The sequence below is a fragment of the Thalia democratica genome, chromosome 4, assembly GCF_965202585.1.
Source record: "Thalia democratica chromosome 4, ktThaDemo2.hap1.1, whole genome shotgun sequence".
Lineage (NCBI taxonomy): Eukaryota > Metazoa > Chordata > Thaliacea > Salpida > Salpidae > Thalia > Thalia democratica.
The window spans coordinates 56,817,622-56,837,115 of NC_139168.1; the positions used below are offsets into that span (position 1 = coordinate 56,817,622).

The window sequence follows — 19,494 nt, forward strand, 5'->3', positions numbered from 1 at the left end:
AAAATTTAGCAAATAACAGAAAAATGGTTTTAAGAATACATAAAACTAAACTTAGCTTGACTAGCAATCTACCCAGAATAAAAAAAAAATCTTGGCTCTATTCCATCATGTCAAAAAGTGTGAGCTGCTTGGTTTTATTTCTGTGCGAGCCCTGCTCAGATAAGGCTGCTTTGTTTAGCAAAAATTAATATTTTTCATGTGTGCTTTTTAGCTTGTGATAGAGCTCAGGATTTAAAATAAAAAGACTTGTTTATTTGGCTTAATTATTTAGTGGCTAGTTGTAAGAAAGAAAACAAACAACTAAATTTCATATTATACTATGTCGTCAAAAAGTACGCACTACCCGTGCTAAGTACGCACTTTTTGGTCGGGTTCAATTTGCGTACTTAAGCGGTAGTCACACAACTTAAAAACAAAGACATACACAGTGATGCACTAAAGTGCTAAAATAAATAAGTATAAATCATTTTTAATTTCATTTCTACCGAATCAGTTTTTCAATTCATTCGTTTGTACATAAAAAATAGCAATTTATTACGGTAATTAGCTAGCTCCTCATTTTAGGTGCATTTGCGTTTGCCAAAAACCTACTTGCTGTTTAACAGAGAATTTTGCATACTCTCTTTGCCAATCCTCAGAACATAACCAAACGAGCGAAGTCTCCGCTGGCTGAGGGTAATTATAAGACGATCTAGATATTTTGTTGCCAACAATTTTAAGGGTACAGCGGAGTCATATTAGTTGGAAAATATTAATTTTATTCTCCTACACGCTCGACAGGGCCCTCGTTTTCGTACCATACAGCAAAGTACTGCATGAATAGGCACAAACATTTGACTTTATGCAAAAACTTAACTTTTGGTTATCCCGAGCTCTTACAGACAGATGAGCAAACGTGACTAAAGCTTTAATAATGCGGCAATTAATTTCTTTGTCACTTTATGTGTTTGACGAAACATTTGAACTAATGTTTACAAGTTTTTTTATTGATATTTTAACCATAAGTTTTGACTGATGTTAGAATTTTCCTTGACTTAATTTATTAAATCTAGTGTTAACGCCTAATCTTAGCATACCGACAAAAATTGTCTTAACAGTGTCAAAAAATCTTAGGCGGGTTGAGCTACGATTGTAGCAACGTCAGCACATGAAAATCTCGTACTTGTAAGTTTTAAACATTTCGTTTTACTCTCGGAAATGCAAGATTAGAAAAGTTTTTATCGGTTTTCGTATAATGCCGTATTCTTATAGTTGGCAACCCAAGGCGCACTTTAACAGCATTTCTAGAAAATTTATTAGTTTTGTATAAATTTTAAGTATAAAATTATACAAAACTAATAATACACACAGTTTTAAAATAAAATCATAATTACTATTATATTAATTGATAAAATTCCTTTATTTGGACTAAACTGTAACTTTTAAATAGCAATATTTTTTTAACTCCAATTTTTATTTAGTATATAAAGGTGCGTACTTATAACGTTAGTGACTTAAATTTAAGTACAGAGTTAATAAGCTAATAAAAGTAGGAAAAGTTAAAATTGTATTAAATTATCGAGTGTTAGGAACAAGTTATTAAAAACTTATAAGATTATCTTTTACTTGTAAGTTCTAAATAGAAATCAACTTTTAAAAACTTTGTAAGTAATTTTTTTTTAAACACTAGGCTTAAATGTTACAAAATTAACTTTTCAAATTTTCGACTTTTTTTTTTCTATTTTTAAAGTCTTATAATAAAAATAAACTACTTTGTATTTATTTGTTTTGGAATAAAATAATGTAAATTTTTGATTATAAAAAAGAAGTATTGCAGCACTACAGACGTAAAAGAAGAAGCCAATACCTATTTTAAGACAATTTTTGTCTCATTCACAAAAGAACTTACGAATAAACGTTCCAAAACAAAATTATCTTTTTATTGTGACTAGCTTTATTAAAACACTTTTTTCAACAGATAAGCATAGAGAAAGTTATTTTTAATTGCTCGTTTAAATTATTGCTTTTTTTAAATAATTCTCCGAGAAAAAATATTTTCAGAAGATTCTTTTTAAAATTTTATTAGAAAAGAAATTAATATCTCACAAAAATTTGCAAAACTACATATCTTGAGGAAGACGCACATCACATACCATTGTTCAGTATTGATACTGACTGATTATATAAGAAGTCTCCGTCAAAAGGTTTTTAAGTCAAAAAATGTTTTTTTTGTTACATAAAAAACCTTTTTAAAATCAGAGATTTATTTTAAAAATTGCAAACCTCGAGGAAAAAAGCTTTTTAATTTTTAGTATATTATTTCGACTATCACTTTATTAGAGAATTCTCCGACAAAATATTTATAACAAAAGTAGACTTTTATTACTCTTTTTTGAAAAATGTTAAAATCTCAAAGACTAGTATACAAATTTACTGACCTTAAGAAAGATCAAGACGTCTATCTTTTTTATTTTCTTATTATCTATTTATTAGAGAATTATTCGACAAAAGTTTTTCGATAATTACTTTTTAACGGCGAAGAAAGTTAAAGAAATTTTACTTAGTTTTAGTTAGCTATAGTCCCCTGTTTTGGAGAAAAAATATAAATTCAAATAAGCTCAAATAATATTAGTTTTTAATCAGCCTAATATTGTTTGTAAAGTACTAAACTCATTTTTACACTAAATTAAAGCTATATTTTGTGATACCTGATTTTAAAAGATAATAAAGTCCTCTATCTCACAAACTTAAAAGTTGATTTAAACATAGCTTGTATTAGAACGAGTATAAGTATAAGCTAAAACTTTATTTTTTAGTAAACAAGTTTTTATGCATTTATTGAAAATAATTTTAGTAAAAAATGCATGCACACCTTATTAAATATGTTTATATAAGCTTTTTATACTAATTCTCATTAACGTTTAGTTTACACTTTAATTATTTTTATTCTCAAAAAATATTTCTCTAACAGTTTCTCGCTCAAAGATTTAATTTATAAACAAATTTTAAACAATAAGGTCATTTAGTTTAGAAGATGTTTAGTATTAACTTTTTGCTAAATTTTAATACAACACAGAAAACTAATTATGAGTTAAAAAACGTATGAAAAAACATTTAACTAACTAAAATTTTTAGTTATGCAGATATTGTTATTAGATAGTAACTTTTGGTTGAAACATTCAGTAGATACCAACTGTTGGTTGAGAATTTCAGAAAAAAAAAATTATAAGTCAAGTACAAGTATTAAAAAATCTAAAAATACTCAACTATTGTTTTTTAAATTTTGTAGATAGTATATTTAGTTATTGACTGGGTGCACGACTATTCGAATTGGACAACACAGTTACATGACAATTCAAATTAGGACAACCCAAATTCCGACGATTCAAATTCTTAAAAAAATAATTAATATGCCATATCTCCAAATTAATAACTATTTTTTTTAATTAAAAATGCTGTTTTAGACCTAATTAATAATATTATGATATTGAAAAAAATGAAAATTATTGATAAGAATGTTAATGATTACTAAAAATTACTAAATTTTAAAACTTATTATAACCATATCTCAATTTCTTTTTAATTTTGCAATTTAAAAAATTGGTTTTAGGTATTAATTAGACCCCATACATATTTGAAATTTTTTTTCCAAATATACATTTTTTTTGAATAGTTGCCCTTAAAACATTATTTTAAGAATTTGAGTTTTTGGAAATTGAATTGTCCGAATTTGAATAATCATGCACTCGATAAAAGTTTTTTTTTAAACTTGAAAGTTGATTTTTTCTTTTACAATAATCTAGTTGAACTTTTAAAATATCCAATAATACTAATAAAAACTTAATGATCTTAATATTTATTTTAAAGTATCTTTAAAAGATAAAAAACTTAAATAAAGTCAGTTTAGATAAACAAGTTTATCTTAAATTTTTGATATTCTTTTTTTTTATTTTGTACATATGCAATAAGTTTTTGCATATAAAAGGTTTAATCTTTTTATGCGTAGCTAAATTATGGGCTCTATTTTATGCATAGAATTGCTGCAAACAAATCTGTGTATAATTCTATGTGATGTCATATAAGTGTTGCTGCAATTAAATAAATTTTTTGTATTTTTAGTTCGTAAACAAACAACAAAAATTGTCTAGGCCTCTAAAATGTTGAACTCAAGTTTATGTTTATGCAATGTAAACAATACTGGCTTAAACAAAACATAGAAAGTAACACATTAGTTAACTTTAAATGTTATAAATTTGCTTAAAGTTAAGTTTATGAACGCTCTTTTTTTTACTATAGCCAGATCAAGTGAAAATTTTGTATTTCGCTTTTTTATAAGTTTAATTTTGTCATTAAAAATTTATTAATGTTTTTAATGTTTTATTTTTATATTGCCAATTTTTATCTCTAAGTATCAAAATAAAATATAATAATTTATTTTTAACTTTTTTTTTATACAAGATAATATAATTTTTATAATTTATATACTTTGTATTGTATGTAATATTTTGTACTTATTTTAAAAGATAAAACATTAAAACGAAGTAAAAGTGTCAGCAGAAAAATAGGAGACTAGATAACAGAATTTTTAATTACTTAACTATATATATCCTTTCAACACTTCATTATGCAAACTAAATTCTTACGAAAAAAAACTAAATTTAACTATATACAAACTAAACTTAATTTGTTTTCTAAAAATGAAAGCATATAATAATTTAATTGTTATAAAATACAAAAAATAAACAAATATAAAACAAAACATTTGTAAAGTTGGTCTTTATAGGTCAAAATATTTGTGGTAATGCTCATCAAATAATTTTTATGAAATACTAATTTTTGTTGGTAACACTTATTACACAGTTTGATTATTTGGTTTTTTTTCTTGCACGGTGAACGAAGTTGCTTAATGATTTGAGTTTCTTACTTTTACCATACTTTTTGGTTTCTACCTTTGACCTGTTATATATCAAAAACTAATTTAAACTTTTTAAAACAGTAAAAAGCAACTTATACTTTAGTTCAAACCCTACAAAGTATGATCATTTACTAATTTTGTTTAATATATTTTATGTAACAAGTTTCTTTTTTAAAAGCTATGACACAAGAAATTTTTTCATTAATTAGTAGGGGAAACATTTGGCAGAAAATGAGTTTACAAAACATTTTTAGTGTATTTCCCAGATAAGTTTCGGGCTACTTAGTGTGTTCAGACAAGGTGTACACTTTGTTGAAACTAATGAAGTTGATGAAGCAGCCTTAAAATTGGAACTTGGAATACCTACAGAGTTAATTCCAATTAAAAACTCTAGAGCTAGGGACTGCCTCTTCGAATCTCACAGTTACTATATGGTACTGAAGACCAACACCAAACCCTAAGACTCCAAGTTTTTATTTGGATGTTGCAAAATAAAGAAACTGTTGTCGAAGTTAAAGAGAACAGGGTTGCCATTTTACCTTGAAACCTGGAAAAACCTGGAATTTTTAATAATTTTAACATTTTCAGTAGTAAAATTCCGATTTGACACAATAAATCTATCATATAAATAAAATTTTTTTGTCATCATCAAAAAAATTTTTTATTAAAAAACACACTAGAGTAACTTTACAGTATCTTTTCAATATTTTTATACTATCTAACACAGTTTCCTACCTTAAACCTAACTTAAAACTAAAAATATACCCAAAAATGTGTACTTTTAAAAACCTGGAAGAAATTTGGAAAACCTGGAAAAAATTTGGAAAAAACAAGTGGCAACCCTGAGATAAGTACAGTGCTTATTCACTTATCCGGACACGTTGGGCAAGATTTTTCTGTAAACGTGTCCGGATAACTAAAAACCCGGATAGCTACAAAAAATATTTTTTTTCATATATTAATATAACTGCTGCATATAATGCAATGCATAATAAAAGTGTTATGGTAAAAACAAATACAATGTAACTGTAAGTAATATATAATGAAATTATAAATAATAAAAGCTAAACTTAAGGTTAATTAATTATTTTTTTTTCGGTTGAAAAACATCAGACTTACTAACCCTCTGCAACTATATACATTTTTTATGGGTTAAGCAAGTAAAATTCATCTTTTGTAATTCCGGCTGCCCTAACTATTAATTTTAAAAAAATATCAGTTTTTGTTTAACAGAAAATATAAATTAAATTTATCTTTAAAAACAAAAAAATAATGTAAACCTATCTCTTTAAATAAAATGAAAGACTTTTTTTTTAATTAAAAAAACAGACAGAAAAAAAAAACGGGAAACTTTGACTAAGTTTAAAGTCAATTTAAAGGAAACATATCACTCCTAACAAACTAGTTTTAATTAGAAGTTTTACTAAAATTAGAAATAATATACGTTTGTTTTATAGTTAAACACGTTTTTCAGCAGAAAACTTATGGAATTCAAAAAGTTGCGAAACTTTTTGAATGAATTTTTGCGTTTACTATTGAAATTTTTTTTGAATTTTTTTTCTTACCGAAACTGTCCGGATAAGTGAGCGTCCGAATAAGTGAGTGTCCGGATAAGTGAAGTTCGGATAAGTGAATAAGCACTGTACAAGTATTTTATAACAGACTCCGTGTTTTCTTGACGCTACAAGTTGAAATACCACAAACTTGGATAGGGGTTGCTCAATGGCATTGAAGGTGCACATAAGTAAACATAGAACATAAATAAACATAAACAAAATATAAACTTGATGTAAATTTTATTAGAATAGTTACTGTTATAGTTCCAAATAAATTCAAAAAAGTTAGTTATAGATATAGTTTACTTAAATTTTTTATTATAATAATAGTCAAAACAAAAATGTTAATTTTTGTTTTAAAACTATATAATTTTTTATTTAAGTAAGTGAAAACTTGGAAAATTGGTATCTAATGGTTTTTATTCATCTGTGTAGTAGGGTGCATATGTTGCCTGACCTTAGAGTTAAGCTTAGTTTAAATCTTTGTGCGTAGCAAATCACATAAAAAAAACGGCACAATAATTAATCTTCATTAATTAAAAAATTTTATGTAAAACGGAAAGTAAACTTAAAGATCATTCTGAGCTGAAAAAAGATGAGTCACCAAATTATTTTAAAGCTCTTTTAAGTCTTATTTATATTTCATACCTTCAACCCGCCTTACCCAAAAACTTTAAAAATTAATCAAAAAATAGAGTTTATATAACTAAAATTAAAAACAAAGTAACAAAAAAGTTTTTTTTTGCTCACTCATTTTTTTTTTAGCTCAGAAAGACCTTCAAGTTTACTAGCCATGTAAAACCTAAGGTTACTTTAAAGAAATAAGCAGATAACTACTACAATATCATAAATAAAAAACCAAATCATTAGAACTATTAAGTATTCAATTAAAAACTTAAATACCAATAAATTTTGTGTTATCATGCTTTAAATTTTGTACTTATAGGAAATTAAGGTGCATGACTCCAGTGCATGAAAATGAGGTCATTCAGAAAACTTAGACTTAATAAATAAAATTCTAATAAATTAAAATTCTTTTTTGCAACATAAATGACATGAAGTAGCGAACGTAGTATTTCTAGGTTTTTTTTATATATAATAAATGTTTTTTTAATCAAAAATACACATAGAAACACAAGCTATAATTCTAAATTGATATTTTAAGTATACTTATACTGTATAAGTTATACATTAAAAAATTGCGGTAACACAAAAAATTCAACATTTTTAACATCAAAAAGACATTAAATTAACTTAGTGAAATAATAAAAAGACCGTTTAATTCTAAAATAGAGCAAGTTATTACATTAAAAAAAATTAGACATAATCTTTTGAAAAGTAACTTATAAAAATCTCGACCAAAAGTTATCATATATTCAAAATAATCACAAAAACATAGCGATAACTTCTTAAATAGAGCTTTATTGGTTTAAAACGGACTTCAAAGTAAAAACATGAATTTTTGAGAGTTTAAACAGTAAAATGTACAAAAAATATATGTTAAAAAAACATACACGAAGTTGACCAAAAACATTGTTTACGAGAAAAAATTTTAAACAAAAAAATTTTAAATAATAGAAAGTTTTGCAGTTTTAGTAGAAAAATAATTGTCAATAAGAAACAAAATTACATAGTAAAAACATATTTCTTCTGACCTTTCTTTACAAAGTTTAAAAATGAAGTTCTTTTTAGTTAAAATAAACACAAAATTACTGTTAAAACTTCATGAATAAGAAATTTTTAGTGCAACAATAATAAAAATGGTTTCTTAGTGAATTTCAAAGCAGTTTTAGTTAGAGAATTATCAGCAAACAAATTTTTAAGTTAACATACACATTAAGAACATTGTATAAACGTCCTGTAAATGGTCTAATTTCTTTATTAAGGACAGAAATAACTAAAATTAATTAAAGACTGTCAATATCTACAGTGGTCAGTAAAGTGGAGATTCTCCACTTTACTTTTTAACAAGTTAGCACACTTATTAAGAACTTTTAGATTAAATAACTATTGCCTTTTAAATTATTTTTGTATTTTTAGTTTCATTGTAATCATATTTTTCTCTCTTGTGTCATATTGATCTCTCTATTTGTTTTTTTAAAACCAAAACATATATTAGTAATCATATTTTTGATAGTTAAATTTATAAAAGGTAATGTAATTTAAAACTTTTTGCAACATTTTTTTAAAAACTATACACTTGACGAACTGACAATCTTTAGATAAAATAAACTTTAAAATTAGCGACTATTGAATTTGTAAAATCTGTCCTTGACAAGACGCTAAAAGGTATTTAAGTGGTGTTCGACTCGATAACTGAAAGGTTTTTTGGTGCACAAGGTCCAAGGACCAAATATTTTGAGCGCTTTTTTTGTTCAATAAACAACAAAAATATATAGTTAACAATAAAAATATAAGGTTGATATGTACCTGGAGTATCAGTTAAAACTTTTAGGTCTTTTTAATACGTTATTAAGGGAATAATTAATGATATATAAAAGTATTAGACAGAATTAAAGAAATACATATCTTAAAAAAAGACTCACATATCGTATGTTAAGAACAAGTTTGACTCCTAATAAGATAAATATCTTGCAAAACATAAGGTAAGTATTACAAAAACTTTAAAACTTAAGACTAAAATATATATTTTAAGAAAACCGTCCATACTATATTTAAAGACCAATTAAGACTTCTTATAAGACTAATTCTCTGGCAAAACAATAAAATACTTGGCGAATGCTACACTAAATTCAGCATTCTCAGATAAGTGGTTATTGAAAATATTGAACATAAAAGAATCTAGCATCAAATTCAAAACTAAAATTTACCATATTCAGTGAAACTTTGTATAATCAACATTTTTTACTTAAGTATTTTATTTCCTACAACAAACATAGCTTTTAGGCAGTTTATGAGTGCTGCTTATTTTATATTTGAAAATGTAAATCAAAAATTTATTTGCTAAAAAAAAGTAAGATGTACAGTATGTACTAATTTGATATAAACAGGGTTGCCATCTAACCTGGAATTTTTTTTTATGGTAAAAAAACATCAGTCTCAAACTCTACCTTTTGCAACGATAAACGTTTTCTGGGGAAAAGTGAGTGTGTTAAATCATATGTAATTTTACCTGCCCCATTAATATTCAACTTTAACTATCCAAAAATGAAATAAACAAAAACTATATTTTAAACAAATAAAAAAACCCTTGGTGACAAACCATTTGGAGAACACTCACAAGGCTAAAATCTCAGCAATAAAAACCACAAAGTGTGGGAAAATCATAAGGCTCAAATCCCCAAGCAAGCCACACAACAAAAAAAATCACACCAACAATCCACCACCGCCACCATAGTGAACTCACAATCAGTTGTTGAGAAAATGCATAAAACTATTTTTATAATGAATACATTAGTATTAAATAACTATCTTAAAGCTTGATAACTAACTAATTTACTGAAATTTTACTCATAAAAAATTAAAAATAAAGCTAAATGAAAAAAAAAAACTAATAAGAAAAATGTAGTTTCTGAAACTTATTCGTAGAATTAATTTAAGTCTAATAAAAGTAAGAAGAATAGAAAAACTTATATTTATGTAATAGTAATTAATATATACAGCTAACAAATAAAATATAACAAAACTAGAAAACAATTACGTACAATTATACAATAATTTTTCCATCAACAGACCAAAACCAGCCATTCATGGTCAGAGTAAACACAAACAAAATTCAACATACATATATTAAGAGAAACAGATAAAAAATAACAACCAAAAGCAATTAAGCAAAATCTGCATGCAACACAAATTACTCAACCACGGCACTTTAAACCTACTCAGTATACTGGCTCAACAAGAATTTTTTGTAACTGTATTTAAACTGATCCTTTTTTAGGTTCTTAAATATTTCTGGAACACTAGACCACAACTCAGGGCCAAAATACTTAAATGAGTTTAGGCCAAGCCGTGTTCTAAGTCAATCAATTACAAAAATATCATTTTTTAAATGTCTTGTATTGTGTGTATGAACTATACAAACAGAAGTAAAACAACTGTGGTCAACCTCAAATCCCCTCAAAGTATTCAGCATCAACTTACAAACTTGCAAATTAAACACCTCATTAAATTTCAGAATACCAGTTTTCAAAAACAATGAATTTGTTTAAGTCAGTGCAGGCACAGGATAAACATATTTTACAATTCTTTTTTGCATACAAACAATTGGCTTCAAATGACAACTAGCAGCACCACCCAAAACAGATATACAATGCTGGATATGAGGATAAAACAAACTATAATACACCATTTTCAAAGTACTCATATCTAAATAATATCTCAATTTTGACATCATAAAACAACTTCTCAAAAACTTAGATTTAAGGTACTTTAAATGTGCCTTCCAATTTGAATTATTGTCTAATACCACACCTAAGTATTTAATATTTTCACTCTTAATCACAAAACCATTTACCTTAACACTGAATTCATTCTTTTTTGCAGTTCTATTAAACATCAAAAACTTTGTCTTTGTATAATTAATTAACAATCTATTTTTACACAGCCATTCATCAATTTTCTTCAACTCCATATTTATAACAGTATTAATATGGTCAATATCACAATGTTGATAACTCAGACAAGCATCATCTGCAAACAATCTCAATTTAATATTTGTAGCTGAAAATATGTCATTTATATATACAAGAAACAACAATTAATCTCATCAAAACAACCCCACCAGATGACCAAGAGAACTTCCAGCCATTAGCCTTTTGGAACCTTCTTGTATGGTAAAGGAGGTCCCGAATAAATTGTGTCAGATTCTTGTTGATGTAAACCTTCTCAATATTATTACACATAGAGTCAAGATTAGCATTTGCCAACTTTTTTTTCTCTTTCATGATCTTAACCTTCTGCTCAAAAAATCTAAACTTAACCAAAATAGGATTAAATACTTTTTTCTTATCTTCAGCCTTTCCAGTTGGTTTCATCCTTCTAAATTAGGGGTGGGCAACGTACCGGATCCGGCCCACAGAGTGAAAATGATCGGCCCCCAAACCTTTTTTAATTTTAAATGGAATCTGGCCCGCAGACAAAATTATCCTGGCCCGCAAGTGGATGATCCGGCCTGCTAAGCATTTTCAAAATTTATTTAAAATCCAGCCAGCCAACTTTATTATTACAAAACTTCTACAATACCTTTTTTGAACTGTTTCATTAAACAAAACTGTAAGATTTTGACCCTGAAAACGTTTGTGAAAATTGCTTATTATTTATTGGTGATAAAACACTATTTTGTTATAGTATCTTGTTCTGTTTCAAGTCAGTTGAAGTAATCCTTTTTCAAATTATCCAAAAGCAATTTTTTGCTGAACTAACTTTGATGACCTTACCTACCATAATGTTTTCATAAAATATAGACATGTCAAAATTGCTGTCTTTTCCAGATAAGTATTGACTTGTTTTTTAAATGTTTAAAAAAAAAATTTATAAACATTGACAATTTTTTTAAGTCAAACTGTTTTAATTTAAATTTTAGTCAAATTTTTTAAGTTGAAACTACAATTTCAGGGTTGCCATTCGGTCAGGAAAAGTCAGGAAAAATTTAAAAAAATCAAAAAAGTCAGGAAAAAATGGGGGGTTTTGAAAAAAAGTCAGGAAATTTGATAAAATTTTTAAAAAGTCAGATTTTGTCAGTTTAAATTTACAAAATTCCTTGTTTTCCAAAGTCCTTGTAAAAATTAATTAAAAGTCCTTTTAAGTCAGAAAAAAACTACAAAATTTTCTTAAAAATTTACAAAAATCATAATTTTATTTCCAATGCCTTCATCTGGTATAAATTAGTAAAATATCCCTTACAAAACTGCAAAAATTTTCTATTAACATTTTGAACAAGTACCCTACTTGAACAAGCAGATTTTGTAAGCTTTTTAGTATTGATGATCTGTAGCAAGGACACTTCCATAGTGAAACTGTGATATATACAAAAAGTTTAACTAGCATAATTTTAGAATCAAAGTGTTTTTTGTTTAAGTAAATAATTGAGTTCTTTATAACTAAGCAGTTAGTTTAGTATTTTATGTAACAAGTTAATGTGTATACTTTACCTCTTTATAATTTTCTCAAAGTTGTTTAAATTTATGTAATAAGTTATAAGAGAGGTATATGCCAAGATTAAATTTATTTGTATTTTTTGTAGAGTAACTTAAGTTTTTAAAGTATATAAGAGTATATTTATTTGTTACAAATTTTATACTAATTGATAAGAGGAAATATTTTATAAATGAAAGTAAAAATAAATGAGTGCCAAAAGAAAAGAAATGAAGCCCACAAGTTGTGGCTTGATTTAGAGAAAAGATTCTCTTCAACAAGTGTAGGGGCAGCAGATGAGAGCGATTTAAATAAAATGAGGCAAATGATTTTAATTGCCAAGAAAATGAAGCGGAATGCAGTTCAGATGAAGGAAACCATATCTTCATTAGATGAAGAGGTTGAAGTGCAAATAAAAAACGGAACAAATAGTTTTTAGTACATTCATTAAAAAAAAACATTATTTGATTAAGTTCTTTATTGTTTTAATGTTTTAACTGTAAAAGTTCGTTATTGTTTTAGGGTTTGAGTTGTGAAAGTACCTTATTGATTTAAGGCTTTAATTGTTAAAGTTCCTTATATGTCGTTTCGTTTATTTAGATACATTTATGCTAGGAAATTCTAAAAAATTGTGTTCTTTATTGTTTTAAGGTTTCAACTGTAAAAATTTGTTATTGATTTAAGATTTTAGTTGTGAAAGTTCCTTATATGTCGTTTGTTTATCTAGATACATTTATGCTAGGAAATGCTAAAAAATTGTGCCTTTTTTCAGACAAGCTGTGTTTTAAGGTAATAATACAAGTATTTTGCTGGTAGAGCTGTTTATTGCAAATACATCAATCATACACAGATGGTTTAAGTGATGTAATGGAAGTTTGATGAAAGAATTCAGCAAAAAACTGTTGTTTTTAACCTGTATTTAAATTAGACTGAAAGCTTTATATAGTTTCAAGTGTTAGATTATGTATTTTAGAATAAGTTTAATTTAAGAGTTTGGTTGAAAAAAATCAGGAAAATTTTGGTAAAAAGTCAGGAAATTTTTCTCAGCTTGATCAGTGGCAACCATGCAATTTGCACTTTTTCTGCTATTGTTTTTTCATTAAGGACTTTTTGATTAATAACATGGTTAAGGTTAGTGATGACCAATTGATGATAGTTTCACTTGATAATAAGTTTGGTCGTCGTTTTGCAGACTTTCAACAATTAAGTTAAGAATTCGACATTATTTCATAACCGTCGACGTTTGACACCGAAAATGTACTTAGTAATATTTTTAGAACTGTTGAACTTCAATGTGGCAATACACAATAAGAAAAGTTAAAAACTGAAAAATTGACAGATTTTATGACTTACTTTACAAGTCAAAGTTTGTTAATTTAAAAAAGATGACAATGAAGTTATTTGTTCTGTTTGGGTCTACATATATTTTCAAACAAATATTCTTAACCATGTATATAAACAAAAGTAAGCTGCGTTCAAATTTTACTGATACTAATTTGCAGTCATTACTGAGAATATCTACTTCAAATATACTTCCAGATTTTAAACAACTTGTTAAAAACTTTTACGATCCACAAATGTTTCATTGACTTCTTTTTAGTGTAATTATCATGCTAAATTCTTTAAACTTAAAATTTAAAGTATAATGTGACAGTTTTATGCTTTAGTTCTTCTTTAGTATTATTTTCATTAGTGAAATCGATCTTAATCTAAAAGTCTATTATTTTAATATGTTTGGTATGTTAAAAATATATATCAATTTCTTTTTTGTTTCAATATTTCGTTATTTTATGTTAGTACTCTTGATAAAGTATTTTAGGTACATTCTTTGACAATAATAATTTTTAAGTACATAATTTAGTTAAATTTCGTAAATTATTTATAACTATTTGATATTTTGAAAATAAAAGTGTTAAAATTTTAAGCCAAAGTAATTTGTTATCTAGGCTTAACTGTTTTTTAAATAAGTTAATAAGAAAATTTGAAATCAAATATATAATTTTCGTTGCTTTTATAAGATTTTTTAGATAGATTTTATGTATTATTGATCGAACCAAAGTTTGTCAACTTCTAAAGGTGACCATGAAACTAGTTGTGTTGTTCGATACTTCATACATTTAAAAACAAACATTTCCGACCATATACAAGGATAAGCTAACTTCAAACCTAATCGGTATTTCAGTTCACTTGCAGATTTTCCCAAACTGTCATGCAACTAGATTTAATCAACTCTAATACATAATATTTAAGTGTTTCATCAAGATCTTTTTTTTTTTTGCTTTTTATGGTAAAACTGTTTATTGTATCAGAATTATTTTTTGTTTTGTTTCTTTTATACATGCACAAAAATGTAATGAATCTTCTTTAGCTTAATTAAATTAAAAAGTATTAGTTTGATATTGTAATGAATGTTAATTTTTGATAAATATTATCAATATAAGCTCCAGATAAGGATTGCCAAAATTAATTAATTTCGATAAATAGCAATTTTTTTAAGTTTTAGCTTGAGATGTTAGGCTCGAGTAACTTTTAGTAACCAAATTATCATTTTTTAGGACTAACTAGTATTAATTCAGTCCAGAATTATAATATATACAGAATTATGAATTCTTAACAAAATTTAACATAAAATTTCATAATTTAGAACGTTGGTAATTAATATATGGATTCAAAATTCTAAAATACCCGATTAATAAGCATCTAGCCATTCTAATCTTTTTGAAATTAGCATCCATTCGGATCCAGATCTTTGTCTAAAATTAGAATTAAGCCGGATCTATATAATATGTTTAAAATAGGATCCGGATCTAAAAAAGATCTAGCTGAATCCGAAAGATCACTAACTTGAAATGATCCGGCCCGCTGAGGACTATTTTTTTCTGGGTCCGGCCCATCAACTATTTACGTTGCCCACCCCTATTCTAAATAATGGGCCGGCAGGTCAAAAAGGAACATTTTTTATGTGCTTTAAAAAACATATTTAAAGACAATTTTTTTGAACAAAAAAAATTAGGCAATAGAATATCCTTCAAATAAAACACTAAAATTTTATTTTTGTGTTTTTGAAAATATTAGTATATTAAACTAGTTAAATAAAAATTTTAATGTGGCCTGCGGGCCGCAGTTTGCCGACCCCTCTTCTAAATGAAACAATATCCTTTCTATGAATCCGTGGGTCAACTATTTTCAATATGTTCATCACCAAACTTTCAAGATTCTCATTGTCTGATACCGGTACCCCTTGGATTTCAGCATTTGACCTTCTTAGAAAGTTTTTCATCTGGTTAACTCTTTGGGACAACTCACTACCTTTTTTAACTTTATTAGCATTCTCAGATAATTTTGCATTATCTGATTTTAGAACTTCTATTTGATTTTTCATAACTTTATTTTCCTTCTCCAGTTTGTCAAAACCACCACTAATAAATTTCACTGATTTTTCAAGCTCAACAACTCTGTTCTTCTGGATCACTAGCCCCTGTTTCAGTTCCCTCATATCCTTTGAAAGACCCCCCATACCTTTACAAGGTCATCCATCACCTCCATGATCAATTTCTCCAAACTCTTCAAGGTTGTTTTTTGCATTGACATTTTAATTTAATAAAATTACACCTTATTCAAATAGAATTTTATTATACATATTTCATAAATGCATTATAATGAGTGCATACGTTTGATTTTTTATAACAATTTATAATTTAATTATTTTTTTAAATCAAAAGCTTTGCAATTTCTGTACAAAAATGTAATCCTACTGCGCCTCCTAATGGATATTTTTTCCTTTTCATAATAAATTCAATTTATCTAAAATTAAGGCCATAGGGGGTTAGCCATGTTTTTTACAAGTTGATCTTATTTTATAGAGTTTTTTCTAAGCTTTAAAATGCTTTTTATGGTTTTAAAAAATTCAAATTATTTTTTGAAATATGATCAGTCAAAGTCGGGTCGCATAATAGGTTCCCAATGGGAAGGGAAAACTAAAACAGCGAAAAAAGACTATTTTGTTTAAAATCTATCTCCTACATTTTTCAAGCAATCTTCTTCAAACTTTCACAGTCTAATCTTTGCACAATAACAAAAAACGTTACTTGTGAATTGAAAATTTTATTATTAAAAATATTTTTTTTTTTTTTAAGTTTTTTTTTTAAATTTTTTGTCAAAAAGTTTTTATTTTTTCAAGTTATCAATATTTATAGGTAACGTTTTTTTCTTATAATGTAAGGAACATTTCCTGAAAGTTTGAAGAGATTGCTTGAAAAATGAAGGAGGAGATAGATTTTTAGTGATTTTTTAAATTTCCAAAAATTTTGCAATCCATACATTTGTATCGTAAACTATTTACAAAAAATAAAATATACCAAAAGTTAAATGATATTTTTTAATTCTATAAAAACTGGCTTATAGTTTGTAATTAAAGCTTTCATATAAAAGCCAAAGTTAATTTTTGTAAAAAAAAAGAGTTTTACCTTCCCCCTATGGCCTTAACTTACTTAACTAAAATTAGAACTCAAAAACCCTCAAACTTTTGTAAATTTCTTATTAAGACTGTGTTATAAACGGTTAATGACATATTTTACTTTCTGTACCTTAAAAATATGTTCTTAACGTTTGTATTTTTTTGATAATTTTCTTATAAATATGCTATATTTAATGGATTTCCCTATCATTTTTTTTGAAATTTTAGTGGGAACCCTGAAAAATGTACTGTAATGTACTGTAAAAATGTACTCTATATGTGTCTTGTATTTGTAATAAATAACATCTGAGTTATATAATTTAGTGTAATTCTTATCTAGTCTAAGTTTTTTTATGTTGATTGAGAAATTAATCTAAATTCCAGGTTTTTTACTAATTTTAGTTAAATTTTTCAGGTTTATTACTTTTTTTAATATCAAATTCCATGATTTTCTAGTTTATTTTTGGTTAATTTTTTTCTTTCTTCAATCTGTCCTGTGATTAAAATGTTTTATTTTTCTTATATCTTTTGACATAGATTAGCTAATAAATTGAATCATATAAATCTTGATTCTAGTATATGTTAAATGTAAGAAACAAAGTTCCTAAACAAATAAAATCTACAGTTTGTACTATAATTTCAAATAAAATATATATAAAAATGTCAAAACTATGCTTAGAAAGACTTGCTGCTGAACGAAAAGCTTGGAGGAAAGACCATCCGTTTGGATTTGTAGCAAAACCAATTAAAGATTCCTCAGGTAATTTTAATCTGAAAAAATGGAGCTGTTTAATTCCTGGAAAGAAAAATACAAGCTGGGAAGGTGGTAGTTACAAGCTAGAGATGATGTTCAAAGATGATTACCCTTTATCTCCTCCCATCTGTGTTTTTAAACCGTCTATTTTTCATGTAAACATATATGATGATGGTCTTGTTTGCTTATCAATTTTAGATGAAGAGAATTGGAAACCTGGAATAACAGTCAAAGAGATTTTAGTTGGAATTCAGGACTTACTATCAGAACCCAATATTAACAGTCCTGCTCAAGTAAAAGCTTGTAGAATGTACGAAAAATGTGTTAATGAGTATGAAAAAGAAATACGAAAACAGGCAAAAAAGCATCAGTAATTTTTTAATAGTAAATATATTATTAGTTTCGTTTCTATAAACAACACTATATTGTCTTAGCATGGATACTGCCTTAATTATGTATGTTCCATTTTAGAAAAAAAAAGCTAATTAATTAAAACTAAAATAGTTTTTTGTCTACTATGTAAATGTTAAGTTATTAATAGTGATGTCTAGCTGTCATTTAAAATGTGGATTTTGATTATTTACCATGCAAATGTGTTTTATTTTCAAATAGCTTTGTGAAATATCAGTAAAAAGTTTATTAAAAAATAATGCCTTTGTATATACCACAAAAATATTTTGTTGAATGTTTTAGGAAATAAAGCTTTTTATAAATACTTTTGTATTATATTATATAGTTCTTTACAAAAATGTTGTCAGGGTTGCTGTTTACTTATGCATATTTTTTAAATTTTTTGCCAGCTCAGTATGTTATTAATATTGTTTAACTTTAGCTATTTTTATTTAAATTAAGTTTTTTAAGTTCTATAATAGTTCTTTCACTTGTTTATAGAAGCTAGTTTCTAAGTTTTTTTGTTATGTGCCAAACAATACTAGAAAATTAGTGTTTGTAATCCTAGTTCATAAACTTAACTATTTGTTACTAGTATTTTAGTTTTGCATTTAATAATGGCAGTTCCTAACTAAATTGAAAACTCTTTTTTTTTCAATTCATGTTTTTCATAAAACCTAGAATTTCTTAATCTAGGAAAAAAAACCTGGAGTTTAAAAAATTTTAAAAATAGTTTGAGTTTTAAAGAATTTTTGCATGTTTATAATGAAATTTTGGTACAGTATGAAAAGTATATAATACAAAACTTTTATTTTAATATATTTATTTATTATGATACACATTTAAAATAGAATTACAATAACTTTTTAATTTTTTTATACTATTTAAGACAGTTTTGTCAATTTTTACAATAAAATTAAACTTTCAAAAATCTCTGAAAAATTTAGAAAACCTGGATTTGAACAATTTAGAACTCCTTTGGCCACCCTGTTAATAAAAAAAAAAAATTCTAGCTTTAGAGAATATATTCTGTATGTTATCTGTATATTTCTATTCGAGAAATAGATTTTGTTGTTTTAAAAAACATTTGCAACTTAAAATCACTACATTTTTCTTTTTCGTAAATTTATCTAATTTAAACACTTGCAACTCAATAAAAACATATTTATTATTTTCAAAAATTTCATAAAACTTAAAGCTTTTCGAATCAACGTGATTCTTTATCAAAATTAAATGAATTGTAAAACAGTTTTAAAGATTGATATATAATTTAAGCTAATTATAACGTAGTTGTACAAAGCTATATAAAATGCTAGCAAAAGAAAAAATTAATAACAATAATTCACTT

General features: G+C 25.9%; 1 pseudogene; it reads left to right on the forward strand.

Moving 5' to 3' along the window:
- Positions 1-107: 107 nt before the first annotated feature.
- Positions 108-18,409, forward strand: LOC145833457 (SUMO-conjugating enzyme UBC9-B-like; annotated as a pseudogene).
- Positions 18,410-19,494: the final 1,085 nt, after the last annotated feature.